The sequence below is a fragment of the Geotrypetes seraphini genome, chromosome 19 (assembly GCF_902459505.1).
Source record: "Geotrypetes seraphini chromosome 19, aGeoSer1.1, whole genome shotgun sequence".
Taxonomy (NCBI): domain Eukaryota; kingdom Metazoa; phylum Chordata; class Amphibia; order Gymnophiona; family Dermophiidae; genus Geotrypetes; species Geotrypetes seraphini.
In genome coordinates, this window is record NC_047102.1 from 40,344,214 (window position 1) to 40,368,017 (window position 23,804).

Sequence of the window (23,804 nt, forward strand, 5' to 3'; positions counted from 1 at the left end):
TGACTCATTCATTTGACATGGTCAAGACCAGATTTTAATGCACTGTATGGCCATTAAACAAAGCCCTTGTCAAGCAGAGATGGATCAGTTTGTCACAGATGGAGCTGCTTAAGCAGTTCACAGTATGTCTGTGGTGGTGAGCTGCTTTGTCCTGTCCTGTCCTTTGTATGTGACATGGTGGGCTGATGCTTGCTAAAGATCGGTATCAAACCTAGCATACCCCTGCATGCAGCAAGACTGTAAGATGAGTGAAAGTCTCACTCCCAATATATAAAATATTGGAAAGAATTATACAACAGGACTTGACATCTATTGGGAGATACAATACGTCTTCAAAAGAAGGGACAACACTTCATCAAATTTGGCACGCAGGAAGAAAATCTGAATATCCTGGATGAGTCTGAGATCAGTATTTTTAGAGCCCCAATAGCTTTCCTATGTGCTCCTTGTCAAAAGTCCGCCTCCTCACCCTGGCTTCTTATCAACAAAGAGCAGAAACAGAAAATACTTGCTCACGTCCCTACATCACACACACAACTCCCACATATACTGTTTGCTTGTTAGGTGCCCTCAACCCATGTTTGAGTCCTATCGACTAGATGCCCCCGGTGTTATCTTGTGTGCACGAGGTTCCTCGCGCCTCATTCCCTCTGACATTGCGACGTCAGAGAGCAGGCGGGCTGCACGCAGCTTCCGGCTCAGGTGCACTACGCCCGAGGAGCCACTGCACTCGACTTCCGGTTCACGCGCAGGACGCGGCTTCGTGCACACTGCGGGCTGGGAGGAGGAGGGAGCCGCATAAATCAGCCAGGTAGGAGCCAGCCAAATGATTTTATTTTCAATTAAGTGGTTGAATTGTGTCAATTGTGAGAATTTTCATCGGCTGTCTATATTTTGTACTGTTGAGGAAGAAATGCATTTGTTTCTTTTTCTCTGGGGTTGTACTGCATGCAGAATCTTGAATGTTAGGGTTTCCTTTATAGATATTAGTACTTTTAGGTTTTGGTCCCGTATTTGCATGAGGTTATCTGTGTTCTGGTAGGAATGAATGTTGAGAAGCATACAGTCTGCTTTGTGTAGTTTAATTTTGTGGTTAACCATTATGTGTTGTTAATAAGATTATATTGTGTGCGTATATATGAAAAATGAATGGGAAAAATGGTTACAATTAGTACTATTATGGGGGTGGGGTCTGGAGTGGAGATTGGGCGGGGTCTGGCCCACAACTTAGCCTGTGTTTTGGATTTCGGCCCCTTAATGTGACTGAGTTTGACACCCCTGGACTAGATGAACAACAGTGGCCAACCCAGGTCGCAAGTACCTGGCAAAAACCCAAAGAGCAGCAACATTCCCGAGCTCATATTATGATGTCATAATGCCTCATTCCACCAGTGCCTAAGAGCCAGCCTCATCAGTGATGTCACAATGGCTTGATTGCCCTATACTTGACTCACATAAGAACTGCCATATTGGGAAAGACCAAAGGTCCATCAAGCGCAGTATCCTGTTTCCAACAGTGGCCAACCCAGGTCCCAAGTACCTAGTTAGATCCCAAATAGTAAAACAGATTCTATGCTGCTTTTCCCCAAAATTTCTTGGTTATTACAGCTATAACTTTTGTTTTCATACTCAACAACGATACATTGATAAAAAGACATTTTATGTAAAAAATAAAAATAAAAAACTAGCAGTATTTTATTAAATGCACTTTATTGTAGGTGGCCAAAGTATATGTCTCACATGCTAGGCTTGTATATTTGTAAACTGTTTATTAGACAGTCTCCTTTTACCACTCACTTAACTTTAACTTCCACTTGATTCTATGCTTAACTTTTCTATGCTTAACTTGATTCTATGCTTAACTTTAACTTCCACTTGAAACCCCTTGCTGTTAAGCTGTACCTTATGTAATGGTACATTGTTTCACTTTGAATGTAAAGCTGTAACTGATTTTTGGGGAGAACGGGATATAAAACCAAATATAATATATAAGTCTAAAAAGAAATTGGTTTTGTGCAAGTCCAGCGTCATCCCCATGGTTGATTTCAACGTGTTCAACGTGTATAACTGTAGGCCACCTACCCATACCCCACACACTCACAAATGCAACTCCAGTGACTCCAGTTCTGACCTTGGGGTTGCCTGCGCTGCTGAATCCAGTGACTCCAGCTCCAGTGCTATTTGCATCCATGATTCAGCTCTATTCACTCCATCTCCTGTGACTCTCTTTCTGGCAGCTTTGGCTCTTGTTTTAAATCTTAAAGAATGGTGGGGGTGCAAGAAGACGTCAAATGGGGTGCAGAGATTGGTCTTGAAATCTAAGGCGATTGATTTGGAACTTTCTAGACAAAGTGAAGGCGATGGTATTACAGTCGTGTTCTACTGTTAGTATTTTGTTTACACCTCTGTTATTGGCTCACTGTGACATCTGTCACTAGTTGATATCTGGTTTAGGAAGAGGGTGTGAGGGTTTCATCGATCAGCTAAAGGGATTTAGGAACCAAAAAAAGTTAAGAACCCCTGCTTCAGAGGCTTTGCTCTGAGCCAGTCCAACGATCCCAGAGGGAAAGGAAATGGAATTTGAAATACTGCCCTTCTGTGATTATAAGTAGTTTAGATATTTTTTTATTCATTTATTCAGATTTATGTCCTGTCCTCCTAGAAGAGGTCAGAACTGGTTACAAGTTTACATACATAATAAAGCATAACAGGGGCTGCATAGGAAAGTCGAATAGGGTAGAGCATGACAGTACATTTTTAGGTCATGACCTGATAGGGGAACATGACTTTAGTCAAAAAGAATAGCAATGCTTAACAGAATATGAAGGACAAGACCTCATACAGCATGGGGTATTGATGTCATGAATTTGGTAGTCAAAACAAAAAAAGTGCACAAAATCTCGTATCAATGAACAAACTTAACTTAAAATGAAAAAATGTGCTGTAATGGCCTACCAAATTCATAACTTAAATTAGCCACCATTCTTATCGCATAAAGTTCTTCAGAATGCCACACGATTTTAGCGTATGGTAGCTGTCCTCATAAGAACCTTTGTGTTATGCGTTTTTTCATTCAATATATGATTTTATGGTTTTCTTTATAATGATAGCAAAAGTACCCTGATGAAATAATGAAACGCGTCGGTGGGGATTGAGCCAGACCCAGTCTATTAAGAAAAAGAAAAAGATAAGTAAAAGCTACTTTTGCTATCATTATAATATTAAGCACAAGCACTTTATAACTTATAAAGAAAACTTATAAAGAAAACCATAAAATCATATATTGAATGAAAAAACGCATAACACAAAGGTTCTTATGAGGACAGCTACCATACGCTAAAATCGTGTGGCATTCTGAAGAACTTTATGCGATAAGAATGGTGGCTAATTTAAGTTATGAATTTGGTAGGCCATTACAGCACATTTTTTCATTTTAGTTAGGAGTGAATAGAAGTCCATTCCATGTTTATAATTATGTTTGTACTTTTATGGAAACCACATAGATCATAGGCAGTATATACATTTTTAAATAAATAAATTATAGCGCCTGACAGTACGAAGCAGGTGAGGCAGTATATAAGAGAGCATGGCATTGTATTAGGATGCTTGGCAGTACATGGTATGGAGTACATACAGGAGCCGTGCTCTGGAGCTGCTGGTAACTGTTGTACCTTTGTTGTGCGTACACAACTCAGGCACATTTTTTAAAATGCAGCCCTACTGGCAGGGAGGCCCAAAACCAGGACCCCCCTCTTCCGATCTCCCCGACCACTCCCACCACCCCAAAACAAAATCCTGGTGGTTTAAGTGGGCTGGGGAGGATCGGGTCATTCTCCCCCCCAGTCTGAAATCCTCCACCAATGACAACACCCTCCGTATCTTTTGTCAAAAATCAAGGAGAAGGGATGCCCACTCCCTCCTGTCTTGAAGATCCGCTTCTTCAAAATGGTGGCCCTTTCCCATCCTGATGCATCCTGGGATGTACTGGAAGTGGCCTAAAACCCCTCCCCTGAATCAATCAAAGTCTTAGGCCCCTCCAGTGCCAATGATGCACCGGAAGGGGAAAGGGCCACCATTTTGAAGAAGCCGGCGGGTGCACTGGGAGGGGTCTAAGGCCCAGTTTGGCTCAGGCACCTAAGGCCAGGCACCTTAAGCACCTGAACCAATCAGGACCTTAGACCCCCCCTCCCAGTACATCCCAGGATGCCCCACCTGACCTAGCCCACTAGACTACCAGGAGTTTGTTTTGAAGTGGTGGGAGGGGGGATCAGGTAGAGGAGGGGCCTAGTGTCTGGAGAGGTGTCGGAGAATCCCGGTTTTGGGCTCATACGACTTCTTTATTTTTTTTAATGGGTGCAGCTGTGTGAGCGCCACAGCTGCGCCCATTAAAAAAATTAAAAAGCAGCCTCTGCCTGCCTGCTAGTTGAGCTGATCAAGGAAGGGGAATCCCCTGATCAGCTGAGCCAGCAGGTCTTCCCCCAGCTCAAATGATGGAAGATTCCCCTGCCCCCATCAGCTGTACCATCAGGCAGGGAGAGCAGGGTCTGCTTTTTCAGACGGGTTAGGCAGGAGGAGGAGCAAGCGCCAGGTATTTGTTACCTCAGTTGGGAGCTTTGTGTATCCCCACAGACTATCTGATCCCATTCATAAAAGTCTTGAATAGCTATTTTACATTGAAATCATTTTATTAAAGTATAAAAAGGAATAATATGCAGTACAACTGTCATTTTATAAATCACAAATACAGAAAAAGGATCAACAAAACCCATCTCCCCTCACATTATCCCCTACACTATCAGGAAACCTGAATGCTACATAGAAAATTCATCCTAACAGAATACCTCGGTCACACACAGAACACAAATGCCAAATACATAATAATTGACCAAAAATGCTAAATATAAATTAAACCAAAATCTCAAGAAGCCACATCTTCCATATAGTATAACACCAAAGAAATAAAAAGATTCATTTCCTCCTATACTTTACCCTGGATCCTACCCATGTCTAACACCAGCACCGGCAGGATAAACATTTTAGTTCATATATATTCTAATCACAAAATAGAAAATAAAATTGGCTGGTCATTATTCAAATCATGTTGGTCCCAGGCTCTGGTTTCTGTTTGCCATTTGATGTTTTCTTTCCCTGGGCTCACCATCCATCTCTGTACTCCCCTTCTCTTTCCCTTCCCTCCCCCCGGAGGTCTGGCAACCTTCCCTTTTTTTTTCCATCTCCATCACCACAGTCCAGCATTTCTCTAATGACCATTGTAAAGTATTCACATACATATCCATAGCAGAAAGACAGTAAGATGAGTGAAAGTGCTCACACCCAAAGTTAGGTGTGAGAAGCATGCCAAACTAGTATTCTGTAAGGCACACTCTGTGCAGAGTGCCATTTATAGAATACTATCTTAGTGCAGATTAGAGAATGACACAGTGGCAGTTACCCGTGGGTAGCCGCAGGTAACCCACCAAAATGGTGGTGGGGGGGGGGGAGAAGTGCTCACTGTGGGCACGGGGACAAGGCCATCCACCGCCCCGTGGAGTGGTGAATGGCCTTGTCCCCTCAGTTAAGGGAGGGAAGACGTGCGGTCACCGATCACCTACCTATGGCCAAATCTATCTCCCTCTCTCCCTCCCCCTTACCTTCGAGGCACTTTAGTAAAGAAACTTACTGAAGCCGGCGAAACCTGCCTGTCTGTGTGTGGGCGGAAGCTTCTCCTCTGACGCAACTTCCGGTTGCCCACTCCCTCCTGCCTTGAAGGGCCGCTTCTTCAAAATGGTGGCCCTTTCCCATCCTGGTGCATCCTGGGATGTACTGGAAGCGGTCTAAAGTCCTGACTGGTTCAGATGCCTAAAACCCCTACCCTTCCTGTTGCGTCAGAGGAGAAGCTTCCGCCCAAACACACGTGACTGCAGGCACAGGCAGGCAGTCTCCGCCGGCTTCAGTAAGATTCTTTACTAAAGCATGCGCATATAACACTCTCTCTCTCCTCCCCCGAGGCGGATGTCGGACGTGGCGGTCTGCCCTGCCCAGAGTACCAATATACAATTCTTTGTAGTCCATTGGTCAAGGTCAGGTGTTTAGCTAGTAAGTTTTTATTGCTTTTCTAAAGTTGAGGAATCCTTGAAGGGATCTGATCTGTGGGAGGCAGTCAATTCCAGTGGCTCGGTTTACAATCGAAGGGCAGAGGGCCCGCTTTGGCACATTTGGGGGAAGTTTAGCCATCCCATAGTCCAGTGCTATGTCGTGCAAGGATTTCAACGCTAGCATCTGGCCCTTGCAGACACAACATTTGGCTAAGGGCAGCCAGTGAGCCGACGTTAGAGCCTGGGAGACAGGGTTGAGGGCACGGAGGATTTTTTAGAAGCCTGATTGCCGCGTGTTGAACATGCTGAAGACGTCTTTCCCCTTATCTGTTCAACTGTCCATCCTGTGTTCATATTTGATATGCTAGTGTCATGCCTGTTGCGGGTAGGGCAGGGAAAGAGAGCTTAGCTGCATCTTGATATATGCAAAGAAAGGGCTGCTGTGGCTCACCGGTTTAACTGCTGCCTCAAATCCCGGTGCTGCTCCTTGTGACCCTGAGCAAGTCACTTAATCCTCCAGTGCCCACCGCTTTGAATGTCAACTTTGAAATGCCAAAGTGACAAACAGGTGGTTTGCAAGTCCCCATTCCCTTTCATCAAGTCCAGTTTACAAGTAACTGGCATAAACCCACAGAGTAGCAACATTCCAGAGCTGAGATTGTGATGTCATAAAGCCTCATCAGTGATGTCACAATGGCTTCACTGTCCTATACTTGACTCGCATAAGAAGAGACAGACTGAAGGTGTGGCTCACTGGTTGAGCTACTGCCTCTGCACCCAGAGCTTGCGAGATCAAATCCCGGTGCTGCTCCTTGTGACCCTGAGCAAGTCACTTAATCCTCCAGTGCCCACCGCTTTGAATGTCAACTTTGAAATGCCAAAGTGACAAACAGGTGGTTTGCAAGTCCCCATTCCCTTTCATCAAGTCCAGTTTACAAGTAACTGGCATAAACCCACAGAGTAGCAACATTCCAGAGCTGAGATTGTGATGTCATAAAGCCTCATCAGTGATGTCACAATGGCTTCACTGTCCTATACTTGACTCGCATAAGAAGAGACAGACTGAAGGTGTGGCTCACTGGTTGAGCTACTGCCTCTGCACCCAGAGCTTGCGAGATCAAATCCCGGTGCTGCTCCTTGTGACCCTGGGCAAGTCACTTAATCCTCCAGTGCCCACCGCTTTGAATGTCAGCTTTGAAATATCAAAGCCACAAAAAGGTGGTATACAAGTCCCAGATCCCTTTCCCCTCCCCAAATTCATAATGTAAGCAGCAGGAGGAGATTTCACTGTTATGCAAATTTGCTTTTTTTTTGCTGATGCTACAGCTTTAAAGAACATTGTAAAATAAACAGAAGCAGTTAAGAAAACAAGTCTCCTTATATATTAACTGAAAATTAAAGCTACCAAGAGAAATCCTATGTTCTGTTTAACATACAGCATTTGGTTTCCTAACTGATGAATTGGCTTGCAAGCAGGCACCTCAGAGGCAGAGATTGTTCAACATTTTTTAATGAAACTTCAGGAAATATTTGTTCACGGAAAGGGTGGTGGACGCTTGGAATGCCCTCCTGGTGGAGGTGGTAGGAATAAAAACAGTGATGGAATTCAAAAAGGCACGGGATAAACACAGAGGAGACTTATTTAGCAAAAGGATGGAATCAACGTATGGAGCATTTCTACTGTAAATGACTTTTCATGCTTCAAATAGCAGAGGAGCAACCTATGTTGAATGGCTGAAACAACCCTTACTGGGCAGACCAGATGGGACATGCTGGTCTCTATCTTCCAAAACATTGTACAAGTGGGGATGGAACTGTATGCATCAACCAGGGATAGATTACATGAGTATTTCTTTATTAAAATATAAGAACATAAGAAATGCCTCCGCTGGGTCAGACCGAGGTCCATCGCGCCCAGCAGTCCGCTCACGCGGCGGCCCCAGAGGTCCAGGACCTGTGCAGTAAACCTCTATCTATATCCCTCTATCCCTTTTTCAGCAGGAATTTGTCCAATCCATTCTTAAACCCCAGGCTTTCGGGGCAGGAGCGATCTTCCTATGCTCCTGCCCCGTGTAGATCGCCAATAGGAAATGGCTCTGGGGAGTTCCCGTAGTCTCTACATATATACTTGTTATTACTCTTTTTATTTATTACAGTTTTGGTTCCTTGTTATATTGATACTTTTAAAATTCATCCCTCAGATACTGATTAGAGAATGACACGGGGAAAAAAATCTGTCCCAGTCACCACCCCGTCCCCGGTCCACCATCCTCTGCACCTCCCCGTCACCGTCACCGCCTCGTCACCGTCACTGCCATCCCATTTACTGCCCTGTCACCGTCCCCGCAGCATCCATAAAAGCCTCAAACAGGTATGATTTTATATACTTATCTTTATTAACGTATAAAGGAAACATTCTTTTCAACTTACTTAACTAAACAAAAACAAAACACAACCTGTACTATCCAGGGAGCAGGGAAGGATACAACAATTTCTCCCAGGATCAGAGATCCACCACGCCATGTGTTGAAACTGGAAAGCAGTGTGTGTATCCATTCCCATGGGTTACTGAACACGTGCTGGATTCCTCCAGTCTTGCAGCACATGTTCAGTATTCAGTAACCCATGGGAATGGATACACTAGTAGATTTTTAAAAAAACCACACAAAAAAAAACCCTGCTCCGTGCTGCAAGAGCAGCTCAACCAGTCTCCGACCGGTCACTGGAGCAAAGAATGACACCCTCCCCCCCCCCCCCCCGGGAACCTTGGGCAGGCAAGCAGTAGGAAAGTGTGCACCTTACCTCTTACAACTAGTTGTAGCGCCGAGCCAATGAAGTTTTCAACTCCAAGTCCGCAGTGACTCCAGTCCAGGCAGCGACTCCAGTCCTCTCAGCTCCCCAATCCCAATGGCTACTGCTGCGCCACTACAACCCATTAAATATCATGTGTGGCAGTAGCGATTGGTCCCCTGCTTGAGCAGTAAGAACTGACTAATCAGGAGCCAGTATATTGAAGGGGGCGGAGTCAATGCGGCAACGTGCAAATCGGCGGTGGAGAGTTGGGGGAGATAGACAGCATGGCCGCCGGAAGAATCAGACACGGTGAAGACACGGTAAATCTCGGTCACATAGAGGGGGGTACATTTGCCTGCAGGGACAAATCTTTTCACCGTTCTTGCGGGCGGTGAAAACTTTTGTTCCCATGTCTGCGGTGATTTGGCTATGGAGTCTCCATAGCCCACGGCCAAACCATAGCACGCCATGGCTTCCCGCGGGGATTGCTCACCATGTCCTTCTCTAATACTGATTACACCCCTGAGGCAGGCTCAAATGCCAAAACATGGACTGTGTTGGATCCATGACACACAGTGAATATATGATGGAGACTATTATATTGTAATAAATATTTACTCATTCAATCTACCCCTGGTTGATGTGTACAGTTTCACCCCACCTGTACGATTTTGTATCATCTTCTCATGGGGTTTATTTCCTTGGTCTTCATCTACCTTCATTTACTATGTTACTGTATCTACCTTGTTTCATTCTCCCATCTAGAGCAGGATATTTATGATTGTGGCAATGGATTCTGGGGTCCGGAATATACTTGATCTTCTGTGCAGAAAACATTTTGCTTCTCTTGCTTATGTTCATAACCTTGCAACAGAATACAGGGCATAGTAAAGTGAAGGTGAAAATGAGTCAATACATCCAGCCGGCATAACCTGGAACAGAGAGATTCCCAGAACGATACCTGCTGGAAATGAAATGGTTTGAGAGCACCTGAGGGCTGAGACTGAGGAAGGAAAAGAGGGGAGAGGCTGCTGGAAGATCCCTCATCCTGACTTACACTTCCAAGCTGCCCTAGTGGAAACCTGTAAAGATTAATGTTTAAAGAAAGGGAGGCGGCACTGTGTCAGCCCCAGATCAAAGGCAAATCTGGAAAGGAAAAGGATCTGTGGGAAACTGAAGATAATGTATAGTCTTCAGTCTCCGAGACGTTGATAGGGCATCCCAAGAGTCAGTATGTTTAATTAACCAAAGATAATTAAAAAAAAAAAAAAGAGACCATGCCTCACCAATTTGTTTCATTTTTTTTAAAGTGTGAATAAACATTTGGATAAAGGTGAGGCAGTTGATGTAGTGCAGTGGGACCAGACTATCCCTAATGAATATGCATGAGAGATTTGCATTCCTTTCTCCTCCATTATATGCAAATCTCTCTCATGCATATTCATTAGGGATATCCTGAAAACCCGACTGGCTGGTGGTCTCCTGGGACAGGGTTGGGAACCACTGATGTAGTGTATGTAGCTTTTCAGAAAGCTTTTGACAAAGTCCCTCATGAGAGATTCCTGAGAATTTTTTTTTTTTAAAGTCACGGGAAAGGAGACAATGTTCTATTGTGAATTGGGAACAGCCTAAAAGAAAACAGAGAGTAGGTTTAAATGGCCAGTTCTTTCAATGGAAGAAGGTGAACAGTGGCATGCCCCAGGGCTTTGTACTAGAAATGGTGCTAATTAACATATTTATAAATAATTTGGGGACAAGTGCCCATAGTACTGCCCGATTCGTCTATTTGTTGTCTGGAAAAAAAAAATAAAAATAATCAGACTCACCAATTCAGTGAAAAACATCCTAACTCCCCCATTCCACTACTCCCCCCCCCCCTCCCCGACATACCTCCGGCCTCCAAAAGCAGCGATGGCCGGTCAGCAACAGCCAAATCGAATCGAAAAAAATTTCCCTGAATCAGGCAGTTCTAGTTTACAGTGTTACACATTCAGAAGAATCCAAATCACAGTTCCCTGATGCTGGGTTCCACATTAGGAATCACCTCTGACCGAAAAAGCAAACAGAATGCTAGGAATTATTAGAAAAAGAATAGTAAATAAGTCAAACAACATTGCCACAATAGTATAGCAGATGAAAATCTGCATAGTCCATCCAGTCTGCCCAATAAGATAAACTCATAGCATATGATGTAATATAACGTGTGTGTAATTGATCTTGCCATAGAAATCTGCCCTGCACTGTCCTGGATTTGCCATCTAAGCACCACTAAGTTTTCTTTAGATTCCATTCTTGTTGTTATATAGGATTCCTTTGTGTTAAGAAGCATAAAAACATGATAGCAGATAAAGGCCAAATGGCCCATCCAGTCTGCCCAACCGCAGCATCAGCTATATCCTCCTCTCCCTATTGGCTAACGCTCTTTACACTTGCATTGTGATGTCATAGAGCATTATTGCTATAGACTAAGACTCTTAACACTTGCATTATGAAGCTATAGAAACATGATGGCAGATAAAGGTCAAATGGCCCATCTATTCTGCCCATCCACAGTAACCATTATCTCTTTCTCTCTCCGAGAGATCCCACGTGCCTATCCCCAGGCCCTCTTGAATTTAGACACAGTCTCCGTCTCCACCACCTCTTCCGGGAGACTGTTCCACGCATCTACCACCCTTTCTGTGAAAAAATATTTCCTCGGATTACTCCGGAGCCTATCACCTCAACTCATGCACATTTACACCGTGCAGGTATTTAAAAATCTCTCAAGAATACTAATAATAATATCAAAACATAAATTCAAAAGTTATAAAGAAATGTTATTATCCAAGTGGTTTGGATACCCCCTGAAAAATCATTTAAATTAAGTGGAGAAACAGCCTCAACTTTATGCAGACGGCAACCCAATTAGCTGTTCTAATTCTGTATCATGGGCAAAAAACTCCACAGACTTTCAAAATGTAATGTTTTAAAATAGGAAATCATCCGACCGCTGTGCACAGGGAACAAGGAAAAACAACCAGAGGCACAATCCACTTATCTTCATAGATGTCAGCAATCAGCACATAGTGCTCAATACAGTGTATCGATCTTCATGCTATAGCAAACTAAACGCTGGAATGAAGATAAGGAACTAGCCAACCAGTGGCTGCGTCAGGGAAGCTCCCATTCTCTCCTACTCACAAGGAGCAGTGTTGGATTTGAATCCACACCCCCAGGGTGCTGGGGCCACTGCACCACACAATCCCCTGGCCTGATCCTCTGCTCCGCTGCCTTGGTTTTGTTTTTTCTTCACAGTAAAGCTGGATCTGGAGTTCTTCTCTGGATCCAACTTTGTTAAGAATCAGTCTAGCTGGGATTATTCAGAGGCAGGCCAAGAAAAGATCAGGAGGACACGTCCAGATCCAGCTTTTACTGTATATGAAGAAAAAAAAAAATCCCAACATTTTAAAATAAACAGAAAGTAGAGGAATAAATAAATGGAGGAGGGCAGGGATGAGCAGGGCAAGGGGTGGGGCCACTGACGAATTAATCCTGCCCTGGGTAAAAGCATTTCATGGAGATGCTGCAGCTGTAGGAGTGAACCTGTTGTCTCAAGTGACTGGTTCAGTCCTAGAAGACACTTCTCTCCAGTTCTTCAGGAAGAATCATCCCTGTGGGCATTTGATAAAGTACGAGGGGCCACTGAAAAGTTCCCAGCCCAACCAACAAAGCTGGGGCAGCCTCCATGGATGGCTATATATTTACCCCCTCTTCTATTAAACTGTGCTAGCAGTTTGTAGCGCAGAGGGCCGCGTTGAATGGCCCTCGCTGCTCCTGACGCTCATAGAACATAAGAATCACTGCTGCTGGGTCAGACCAATGGTCCATCGTGCGGCGGCCCTTAGGTCAAAGACAAGGGCTCTAAATGAGTCCAGCCTCATCTGCGTTCATTCCAGTTTACCATGAACTTTGTCTTGAATCCCTGGAGGGTGTTTTCACCTGTAAGAGACTCTGGAAGAGCATTCCAGTTTTCCACCACTCTCTGCGTGAAGAACTTCCTTACATTTGTACAGAATCAACTTTAGAGAGTGCCCTCTCGTTCTCCCTACCTTGGAGAGGGTGAACAACCTGTCTTTATCTACTAAGTCTATTCCCTTCAGTATCTTGAATGTTTCGATCATGTCCCCTCTCAGTCTCCTCTTTTCAAGGGAGAAGAGGCCCAGTTTTTCTAATCTCTCGCTGTACGGCAACTCCTCCAGCCCCTTAACCATTTTAGTCACTCTTCTCTGGACCCTTTTGAGTAGCACCGTGTCCTTCTTCATGTACGGCGACCAGTGCTGGATGCAATACTCCAGGTGAGGGCGCACCTTGGCCCAGTACAGCAGCATGATAACCTTCTCCAATCTGTTTGTGATCCCCTTCTTTATAATTCCTAGCATTTTGTTCATCCTTTTTGCCGCCGTCGCACATTGCGTGGACGGCTTCATCGACTTGTCAATCAGAACTCCCAAGTGTCTTTCCTGTATTCGTGCATGAGACTTTTGTTGCCGACATGCATCACTTTACACTTATCCACGCTGAACCTCATCTGTCATGTCAATGCCCATTCCTCGAGCCTGATTATGTCACGTTGCAGATCTTCGCAATCCCCCTGTGTCTTCACTACTCTGAATAACTTTGTATCATCTGCAAATTTAATTGCCTCACTCGTCGAACCAATGTCCAGATGGTTTATAAAGATGTTGAAGAGCACGGGTCCAAACACTGAGCCCTGCGGCACCCCACTGGTGACGCCCTTCCAGTCCAAGTATTGTCCATTTACTCCCATTCTCTGTTTCCTATGCTCCAGCCAGTTTTTAATCCACGTGAGTATTTCACCCTCGATTCCATGGCTTGCAATTTTCCGAAGTATCTATGAGCGTCGGGAGCTGCGCAGGCCATTCAGAGCGGCTCACTGCGTTAAAAACTGCTAGCGCAATGTAATAGAAGAGGCCCTTAGTCCAGTGATTTTCTGGGGTTTTTTTCATTCTGTCAGAAAAATACAGAACAAAAAAGTGGAAAATTGCTGGACTATATAGCCCTCGAAGGAGACTGGGCTGAGAACTTTCCAGTGGCCCCTCCTTGTGCTCAAACACCTGTTAACATAAATACCCAGTGGCGCTTGGGGGGAGCCCCTCCCCCACCCCCCCTGCTGCATACCTTTTTAACTTCTCCAACATGAGCAGTATGCTCGCCTCAGTGTTGGCACACCCTCTGATGTTACTTCCTAGGTGCGGGTCCCGGAAGTGATATCAGAGAGAGCGCCAATGCCAACGTGAGCAGCAATCTCGTGCCGGAGAAGTATAAAGGTATGAGGAAGGCAATGGCCCACGCACGTGGCAAGGAGAGGAGCGGGAGGTGGGCAGAGGGAAGGGGTGCCACGCCCTTAGGAAGACCACGCCCAAGGTTGGCCACCCCTTCCCCCTTACTACACCACTGTAGTAAGCCTTGAGGAACAGTTGTCAAAAACCGTTTCTTTCTCTTGCAAGATAAGAACGACAGACTAGTATTTGGTAAATACGAAAGAATTGTTCTTTAGGACAGGCCTGCACAACTCCGGTCCTCGAGGGCCGGATCCAGTCGGGTTTTCAGGATTTCCCCAATGAATATGCATTGAAAGCAGTGCATGCAAATAAATCTCATGCAAATTCATTGGGGAAATCCTGAAAACCTGGCCTGGCGAAGGCCGAAGTTGTGCAGGCCTGCTTTATGAGAAGGCCGATATAGCTGTCCTAATGACCAGGTGCTAAACAAGACCTTGAATTTTATTTGCAACAAGTCATGTGTTTTGCAACACATGATAATTTGCCTTGTACAGTATAATAAGGATTCTGCCCCTCTGCCAGGACATTAAACACCCTCCCCCCCTTTATAAAACCATAGCACGGTTTTTTGCACCGGCCGCGGCACTGACAGCTCTGACACTCATGGAAATTCTACAAGCGTCAAAGGTGCTAAAAACCATGCTACAGTTTTGTAAAAAAAGGAGGGGGGCAATTTTGGTAGCTGAGCACCTGATAACCACTACAGTATATGAGCATCTGTCTCTTTTCCTTGTCCTTGAGCTGAATGCAACAGCAAGCATCGAACTGGGAAGGGGTAAAACGCGGACCTGACGGACCTCGCAGCTCTAAACCCGCACGTCCTTAAAAATCCGAGGTCCGTACAACTTGTGTTAGTTTCTGGCTCTGACAGACCTCGGTGACATTTTAGCACAGACGGATCCTAATACTTTTCCCTCCCTAAGCTAAGACGGATCCGTCAGCGCTAAATTGTCATCGAGGTCTGTCAGAGCCAGAAACTAACTACAAGTGGCACGGACCTCAGATTTTTAAGAACGTGTGGGTTTAGATCCGCGAGGCCCGTCAGGCATTTTACCCCTTCCCCATCAAACTCATGCTTCACAGAAAAGTCTGTGCCCCAGTAGTTAAGACTGTGGCGCTCCACTGGATTGTTCTGCAGAGAAATATGGAAAAGACCACTCAACCTTCAACTCCCCTCCCCCCTTCTTAATGGATCCATTTTAGATAATGATGGTCCTATTATTCATGCCCACCAGATTTTAGAGTAGCCATATTCCCTTCTGCCCAGTATCGATGTCATTTAGGCAGCCAAGAAATTATGAAGGTTTCGTTTTGGAATATGAAGATGTATTTTCTGTGCTCAGGCTAATTATGCATTAGAAATAAAGACTGCAGCTGGACCATTTGTGACAAACAGATGTTTCTTCAATCCTGAAAGTTATTTTTAGCAAGGAGGCAAAATCACACTTAAAAGAAAATATATTAAAAAGCAGCAACTACGTATGTGCAAATATATAGACATACAGTGGTGCCTCACACAACGAACTTAATTCGTTCCAGGAGCAAGTTTGTTATGCGAAAAGTTCGTTATGTGAAACACGTTTTCCCATAACAATACATGTAAAAAAAAATAATTCGTTCTGTAGCATAAAATATGCTAAGATGACATAAAAAAAGATAAATTTACCTTGTTAGAGCTGTTAGCATGATATAGAGGGGATATATGTGAAGGGGAGGGGAGACAGGGGTTTTGTTGATCCTTGCTGTGTATTATAATCACCCCCCACATACTCCCCAGTACCTTTTTTAATTCCTCCCATCTTTCCCAGCCAGTGGCGTACAAGCCAGAAGCGCAGAGATCAGGAGCAATTCCTCTGCACGCCTGTGTGGGCCCATGCCGATCTCCGAATGGCTGCAGTTAGTTCTTGTGAGTCCCGCGAGAGCTGACTGCAGCCATTCAGAGATCAGCGCAGGCCCAGGCGGCGGGGGGGAGGTTTAAACATATGCGGTGGCGGCGGGGGGAGGTTTAAACATATGCGGTGGCGGCGGGGGGAGGTTTAAACATATGCGGTGGCGGCGGGGGGAGGTTTAAAATATGTAGCGCCAGTTAAGCGATGCAGCTCGGGCGACTTCGTTGTGTGAAACGAAGTCCGTTGTACGGATCAAGACAAGAAGTTCGTTGTGCGCAGCGTTCGCTGTGCGAGGCGGCCGTTATGCGAGGCACCACTGTATATAATTTCCCAAGCAACTTGAAATAAAATGTTTTCCTAAAAGAAGGACATGCGGCGTCTCCTACTGAAAGTGGCAGTCTTTTACTGAGAATTAAGTCAGACCTCTGGGGTTTTCTTCTCCTTCTGATAAAAGGCTTTGAAACTTTAAATCTTCAAAACTATAGGGGAAAAGAGGCCCCCAGACTAGTGTTTCTTAATCAGCATCTGAAATTGGGAGGGGGGGGAGAGAGAGAGAGGAAAAAAAAGCCCCTTGAAAAGGCCTTGCCACGAGTATGCTGTCACTCAGCCTTCTGCCCGGCTAATCACAAAGAAAGGTTGTGGAGGTGGGGGTCCCCCTGTTACAGAAACCCATGAATATGAATGAAAACCGTAGAAGTGAAAACACCTGGGAGCCAGAACACAGGCTTGGGGCCCAAGACAAGAAAAGGAGAAGAGGGGAGGGGCTGCAGGAAAACCCTTCATCCTGAGCAGCGCTTCCCATCTGCGCTATAGCCCCAGAGAAAAGGAAACCTGTACAGATTAATCTTTAAAGACAGGGAGGAGGCCCAAAGGCGGATCCGAAGAAGGAAACAGCAGTGTATATCTAAAAGAACACAAAGCACACAGTGCATGTACAGTAACTGTTTTGGAAGTAGACATATTTCACTTTCCATTGTCTTAAACATTTTTCTTAGCTTGCATTTGTTGGGGGCAGTCAGGGCCCAAGTGTGTGTGTGTGGGGGGGGGGGGGAGGATATGCAGGACATGGAAAGCTAGAGGATCAGGATTATTTAGGAAAATATGTTACCCTTTTCACAAAACTCGCTCTCATTGTCTGTGCACACTCCAGAGTTCAAGAAAGGGCTGGAAATGGCAGAAGTGTCTGGAAACAGCCGTGACCCAGGGAGTCCAGCTGAAAAAGGATTTCGAAATCTTTTAAACATGTATTTTCTGCTCCAGAAATAATAATAATAAAAAAAGTAGATTGGACAAGGGTGGATACTAATGGTTTTGCTTCTCCTGCTGTCAGAGATGCGATCATGCAGCTTTCACATGAACAATCGACAGAAATAAAGCTTAACCGTACTTTTCAGGCATTTTCAAAAACCCAACGTTGACGTCTATATTGACAATTATTCTGTATCTTTTTTTTTTGTCTTATGTGTTAAAATTATCTTTGCTAGCATCTCAGCAGAATGCATTTTGTACATGGCTTATACTTGGTCATCTAAGCAAAATGTGTCTGAGCTTGCATTTTCTTATGAACGATTCTGTCTTCTCTACATAATGGATTAGAGGCACTGATGACGGCCGCAGCCTATATGGAGAGAATGAAACCGTGAGCTCTCACTTAAATTGTTTTTGCGACTGCGGCTACTTTAATTAAAGTGACTGTGAGTGATTGATGATTTCTATGGACGATCTTGATTGTTTCTCTTTGAATTGATGCAGTAGTAAATTTTCTTTCCCCCTCCTTCTTGGATCAGCCCCCTCCCAGTATCCACCAAATCCCCCCTTGTCCTGCCTACTTTATGAGAGTAAAATACCCTCCTTCCTTACTTTAAGATATTTTCCTCTCTACTTTTTTGGGTCTTTATGGATTTCAGTTGCATCACCTTTAAATGCTGGGATAAATGCTCGAGTGCCTGAGTACATTCATGCAAACCGTTCTGAGCTCCCCCTGGGAGAACGGTATAAAAAAAAGGAATAAATAAATAAATATGAAATCTTATCTTTTTTTTGCAGCCCTCGGGTCTCTCTTTCTCTCTGTATAAATTGGATTGAAGAACAAAGCATAGGCCAAACAGTGTATGAAGCATCCTTAGAAAAGGAGAGAAAGAATATTAAATCGAGGATTATTTTCTTTTCAGCCCTTGTAGTTTAAAAAGAATCTTTTACTATTATTTTTACCATAAGCTTAAGCCTTGGCCTTTTAAGTATCACCCTTCCTCGTTCTCAGTTTAAAACTATCTTTTGGGGGTTTGAAGATACTGTTATGTGCCCAGTTGAGAGAAGAAATCGTCCTTGGACTTCAGAATGTAGCTAAACCCTCCAATCTTGAAACACGAGGAAAATACAGGTAAAAAATTAGCAGGCCTGGGAGAATTTGGGTACTTCCCCCCCCCCCCTGAAAACAAAGAGGAGCAGAAAAGATATCCACAAAATTCAAAACAAAGCAAAAAAGTATACGTGGAAAGAAGATAATCTGGCTTCAGCGAGCTTTGGAAAAAAAAGAAGATAAGAGGTAGTTCAGAGATGCAGTCAAAAATCTAGCAGGATCTATGGTGGGACATATTTCTCTGGAAAGCGAACAGTATTTTGCCAGCCCAGTGTGCCGGTAGTTTTTGTGCGTATTTAAGTTTTGGTTTTCCTAGCAGACAGTTTTGATTAGTGGCTTTTTGTTCAGCTGCTTTTAATGGTGCAGGTTTTGGGGGGTCCCGGGGGGTCGGGGAAGCTTTAATTTGCTGACAAAGGCCCCTTTGCAGGTCAATGCGATGGCACACTCGTCTCTCTCCTTATCCAAAGTCGCTTTTGTTACCCATCGCCTGCTACTCATGCCAGATGGCCACGGAAAATGCTAATTTCTCTCTCTCTCTTTTTTTTTTTTTTGCATTTAATTGTGGTCTTTGCAGATGGAGCCGGGGGGTGTGCGCTTCATTCAAATGCTTTTTAGTTTCTAGGCACGTTTCTAAAGTCCAGTTCAAACCGTGCAGGGATTATTTTGACAGGGAAGTGATCAGATTAAAATCTGCTCCCGGATTTGCCTGAAAGACGCACGTAGACAACCTCGGGACGCCTATTATTTTCAGATACACCCACAAATTATAAATAGAAACATGATGATCAAATGTACTAGGAAGTTTGAAGTAGACTAAACCAATCGTGTGTTTCCGTTTATTGCAGAAGTTCCTTTTATCAAGTTCTACTGAAACATGAGTTTGTTTACTTGGTAGAGATGGGATCAGGCACTTTCACTTATAGAATTTTTTTCTAGCTGTAAACAAATTTACCCCATATACTGTGTGTAGTTTATATATATATATATGTAATAGTATAAACTTTTTGGAGGGTTTGGGGGGACGCCCAAAGATAGATGTGTTTGGAGAAGTTAGAACATAAGAATGGCCATTTTGGGTCAGACCAATATCCTGTTTCCACAGTGGCCAAACACAAGTACCTGAAAGAAACTCAAATAGTAGCAACATTCCAGATACACTTTCTCTGGCATAAAAAGTTCCAAAATGTAACTATTCATTAATACTCCACCCCACCCTTTTTTTTACAAAACCGTAGCATGGTTTTTAGTGCTAGCTGTGGCAGTAACAGTGCATTGGAGCTAATACCCCTGTGGCTAGTTCTAAAAACTGTGCTACGATTTTGTAAAAGGGGGAGTGACCAAGTACCAAAAAAAAATCATCCTGTTTTAAAAGTCTTTATACTTTTTTGAAAGAGTAAAACATTGATTCATTGATTTTGTAGACCTCAATCCTATCTCCCCTCAGCCGTCTCTTTTCCAAGCTGAAGAGCCTTTCCTCGGATTTGAGGAGTTCCATTACCTTATCATTTTGGTTGCTCTTTTTTGATCCTTTTCTAATCCCACTGTATCTTTAAGATACAGTGACCGGAACTGAACGCAACAAGGTGAGCTAGTGCAGTGGAGTGATACAGAGACATTGTATTATTCGTAGTGTTATTTGCCATCCTTTTCCTAATAATGCCTAGCATCCTATTTGCTTTTTCCGCCTCTGCTGCACACTGGGCAGACGATTTCAAAATATTGTCTACAATGACATCTGGATCTTTTTCTTGGGGGCTTACTCCCAAGATGGACTCTTATGAGAGACCCCCTAAAGTCATGGGCTAGAAGGCAAGAAGACAAAGTAGGACAAAATGTTTAATTTTTTTAACGGAGAACAGTAGATAGTGGATCTGTTCTGGGACCAGCGCTTTTAACATATTTATAAATAAAATGGAATTGCGTGAGGTGAACAAAATTGCAAAACACACAAACATTTCTGGAGTTATTAAATCTCAAATACATTTTGAAACATTTCAAAAATGCCTTACAACAGTGGAAAGTGATGTATATAGGGAAAGAATAACCCAAATTATAGCTACACAATGCCAGATTCCTCGTTAGAGTTGCCACCCAGGAAAAAGATCTGGACGTCATCAAGGAAAATGTGCCAAAATCTTCTGCTCAATGGGTGGAAGTAGCTCATAGCAAGAGCATCGGAACAGCGTCAGAGCATTTGGCGCTCCAGGCCATGGTAGAAACCTTTACCGAGGCTTAATAAAGGCGAGGCTTAGTAAAGGGGGAGGGGTGGGGAAGCAAACACAATATTAGGAATTATTAGGAAATGAATAGAAAATAAAACAGACTATATAATGCCTGTATAGATTGTAAGCTCTTTCGAGCAGGGACCGTTTTCTTCTTCTTTCTGACTCTGTACAGCGCTACATGCGTCTGGTAGTGTTATAGAAATAATTAATAGTAGTAGTATTGCTCTAGGATGTAAGCAATGGCCAAACCATAGGCAAAAGAATGCTTTTTTGTTTGGGGGGAGGTTGCAATATCCGCCCCAGACCCCGCCTCCATAATAGTACTAATTGTAATAGCATTTTTTCCATTCATTTTTCATATATACATTAATACATAATGGTTAATCACAAAATTAAACTACACAAAGCACACTGTACGTATGCTTCTCAACATTCATTCCTACCAGAACACAGATAACCCCCATGACAAAGTGTCAAAACTTATCTGTACAACCTGAGTCGTTTAACAATTTTATGTCAAAACACAAGCAAGGCTCTTGTTAATAAATCTGCTCAATCGTGAGGCGTATTGAACATTCAGAAGTGGGTCTCCTGAAGCAGGTTTCGAAACGGGGCCACATCAGGACTCAAGATAAGTAACTTGAGGTTACTCTACTTGTTAATGTATTGCCATACTTTAAGTTTGAGTTAAGCTATAAAATATTAAAAAATTAAACATATAAGGAAAACAAAAAAAAAAGTAACATTGCAACAAGATTCACAATAATGAAAATTTGAAAAGCAGAGATTAATTGACATTCAGTACCAACTATGCAATGACTGGACGGACAAGTTCCACAAGGGGGCAAACACTCCCCATTAGAGCTTCATATTTCTGAGCATATGGAAAACATATCAATTAATGGCTGGTTTTCAGTTTTTTCAAAATAAAAGAGGAGATATGCTGAGAGATTTTCATACATCCATCTTTAGCATTAACTTTCTTCCATTTTTCTGCTTTCTTCTCAAAATCTACTTTTCCATGCCTTCCCTTCCCATCTATCCATGTGTACCATCTCCTCCCTTTTTCTTCTCCCCTACTCCCATCTATCCATAAGAAGCATTTCTTCTTAACTCTTCCCTGCCGCACCCATTGCTGTGCACCATCTCCTCCCTCTGTCTCCCCTTCCCCTCCATCCCTATGCACCATCTCATCCCTCTCCCATGGTCAGACATATCTGTTTTCCCCCCTTCCCCCCTCATATGGTCTGGCATCTCTCTCTCTCCCCTTCCCATTCCAGTAGTCTGACATCTCTCCCACCTTTGAGTCATCTCTCCTCCCTCCCAGTGTAACATTTCTCCCTCCCTCCTCTCTACCACTATCATGTCCAACAATTCTTTTTTCTTCCTTTCCCCATATACATCATCTTTCTTTCCCTCTCATGCCACCCACCTACGTCCAACAATTCTCCATTCCTTTGCCAGATATGGTCTCCAAAATTGAACACAATACTCCCCTTCACTTTTAAGTCTCACAATGACATTCTTGCACTTCTTCTTATCATCGATATATCTAAAAATGTCTTGCCACCCCATTTTACCATGTCAGCTATTTTTTCTTCCATTTGTATCTTTGCTTTCCTGACTAGAATGGATTAATGTAATTCATTTACTAAAATATGTAAACATTGCATGAATATAGAGCTTCATGTTATATAAGTAAAACCTAATTCTTATTTCATGATGAATAACTTTTGGAATATAATGTACCTTAAATAGAAAACTATCTTTAAATAGATTTTCTGCCCCAAGCCAATTTAAATAATAAAAAAGTCACTGAATTTTTATCCACCATGATATAGTTATTAGAGAATGACACGGTGACATAATTCATCACCGTTCCCGGGAAACAATCCTGTGTCATTCTTACGTGTCTATCTCAACCTCAGTCCTTCTACACCAACATTCTTCAATGCAAGGCTTAAGGGTCTGTGGTTGAGCCCATTCATACTCTTGATTCTTCCCTCTCTCTTTGAATAATGACATCGAGATGGTTTCCCACGGTTATCCACGGGGACGGTGATAAATTTTGTCACCGTGTCATTCTCTAATAGTCATCAAAAAGGTAAGTTTTCAACATTTTATTAAAGAAATAGTGAGTCACGCTGACTTAATTCATAAGATGTTATTCCAGATCAAAAGCAAACAGAAATAACAGTTCCTCTAAACCAGTGTGTTCAACCTTGGCACTCATCAGGTCTATGACTATGCATGAGATCTATTTGTAGGTAAATAGATCTTACACATATTTATGAAAGTCATGCAAATAGATCTCATGAAAATCGGACTGGATACTTCTGCTCTAAACTCCTGATGGTCATCAGAGGCCCCTGGTCTTGAGAGATGATAACAGGACAGGAGCTCAGGAAGACCCAGATGCCATCCAGCGGAGGGATACAGCCCCGAAAGCTTCATCACTGGTCCATTGCAAGCTCGAGCATGAATCCCAATTCAGTTTTCAGTTACATCAGCCCTTCGTTTGAGCCCAAATTTTTATCTCGCCCACGCTACATACCACGATCAAAGACTAAGACCAGTTAAATCAGCAAGGAATCCCCATTTCTGCCAAACACAACCACCCCCGCGCCCTCCTCACCTGTTATTCTTGATATATACTGTGTTTTAGGTGGTATAGAGCCTATATTTCTGGTGCCTGTGGCTCAGGGTGACTAAAGTAGGGAAAATCCTGTTATAAATCCTGTGTTTTAGGGTAGCACTGATAGAACCTGCAGTTTTGTTTAAAATACTGTGTTTTAGGTGGTATAGAGCCTATATTTCTGGTGCCTGTGGCTCAGGGTGACTAAAGTAGGGAAAATCCTGTTATAAATCCTGTGTTTTAGGGTAGCACTGATAGAACCTGCATTTTTGTTTAAAATACTGTGTTTTAGGTGGTATAGAGCCTATATTTCTGGTGCCTGTGGCTCAGGGTGATTAAAGTAGGGAAAATCTGTTATAAATCCTGTGTTTTAGGGTAGCACTGATAGAACCTGCAGTTTTGTTTAAAATACTGTGTTTTAGGTGGTATAGAGCCTATATTTCTGGTGCCTGTGGCTCAGGGT

The 23,804-nt window shown here is 43.5% G+C and overlaps 1 protein-coding gene across 1 annotated transcript in view; it reads left to right on the forward strand.

The window, feature by feature from the left end:
- Positions 1-792: 792 nt before the first annotated feature.
- SLC22A18 (solute carrier family 22 member 18) overlaps positions 793-23,804 on the forward strand; it is a 200,369-nt gene continuing 177,357 nt past the window's right edge. The window contains exon 1 of the mRNA XM_033928513.1: positions 793-811. The gene's annotated coding sequence lies outside the window, so the exon portion shown is untranslated. The remainder of the gene's footprint in view (positions 812-23,804) is intronic.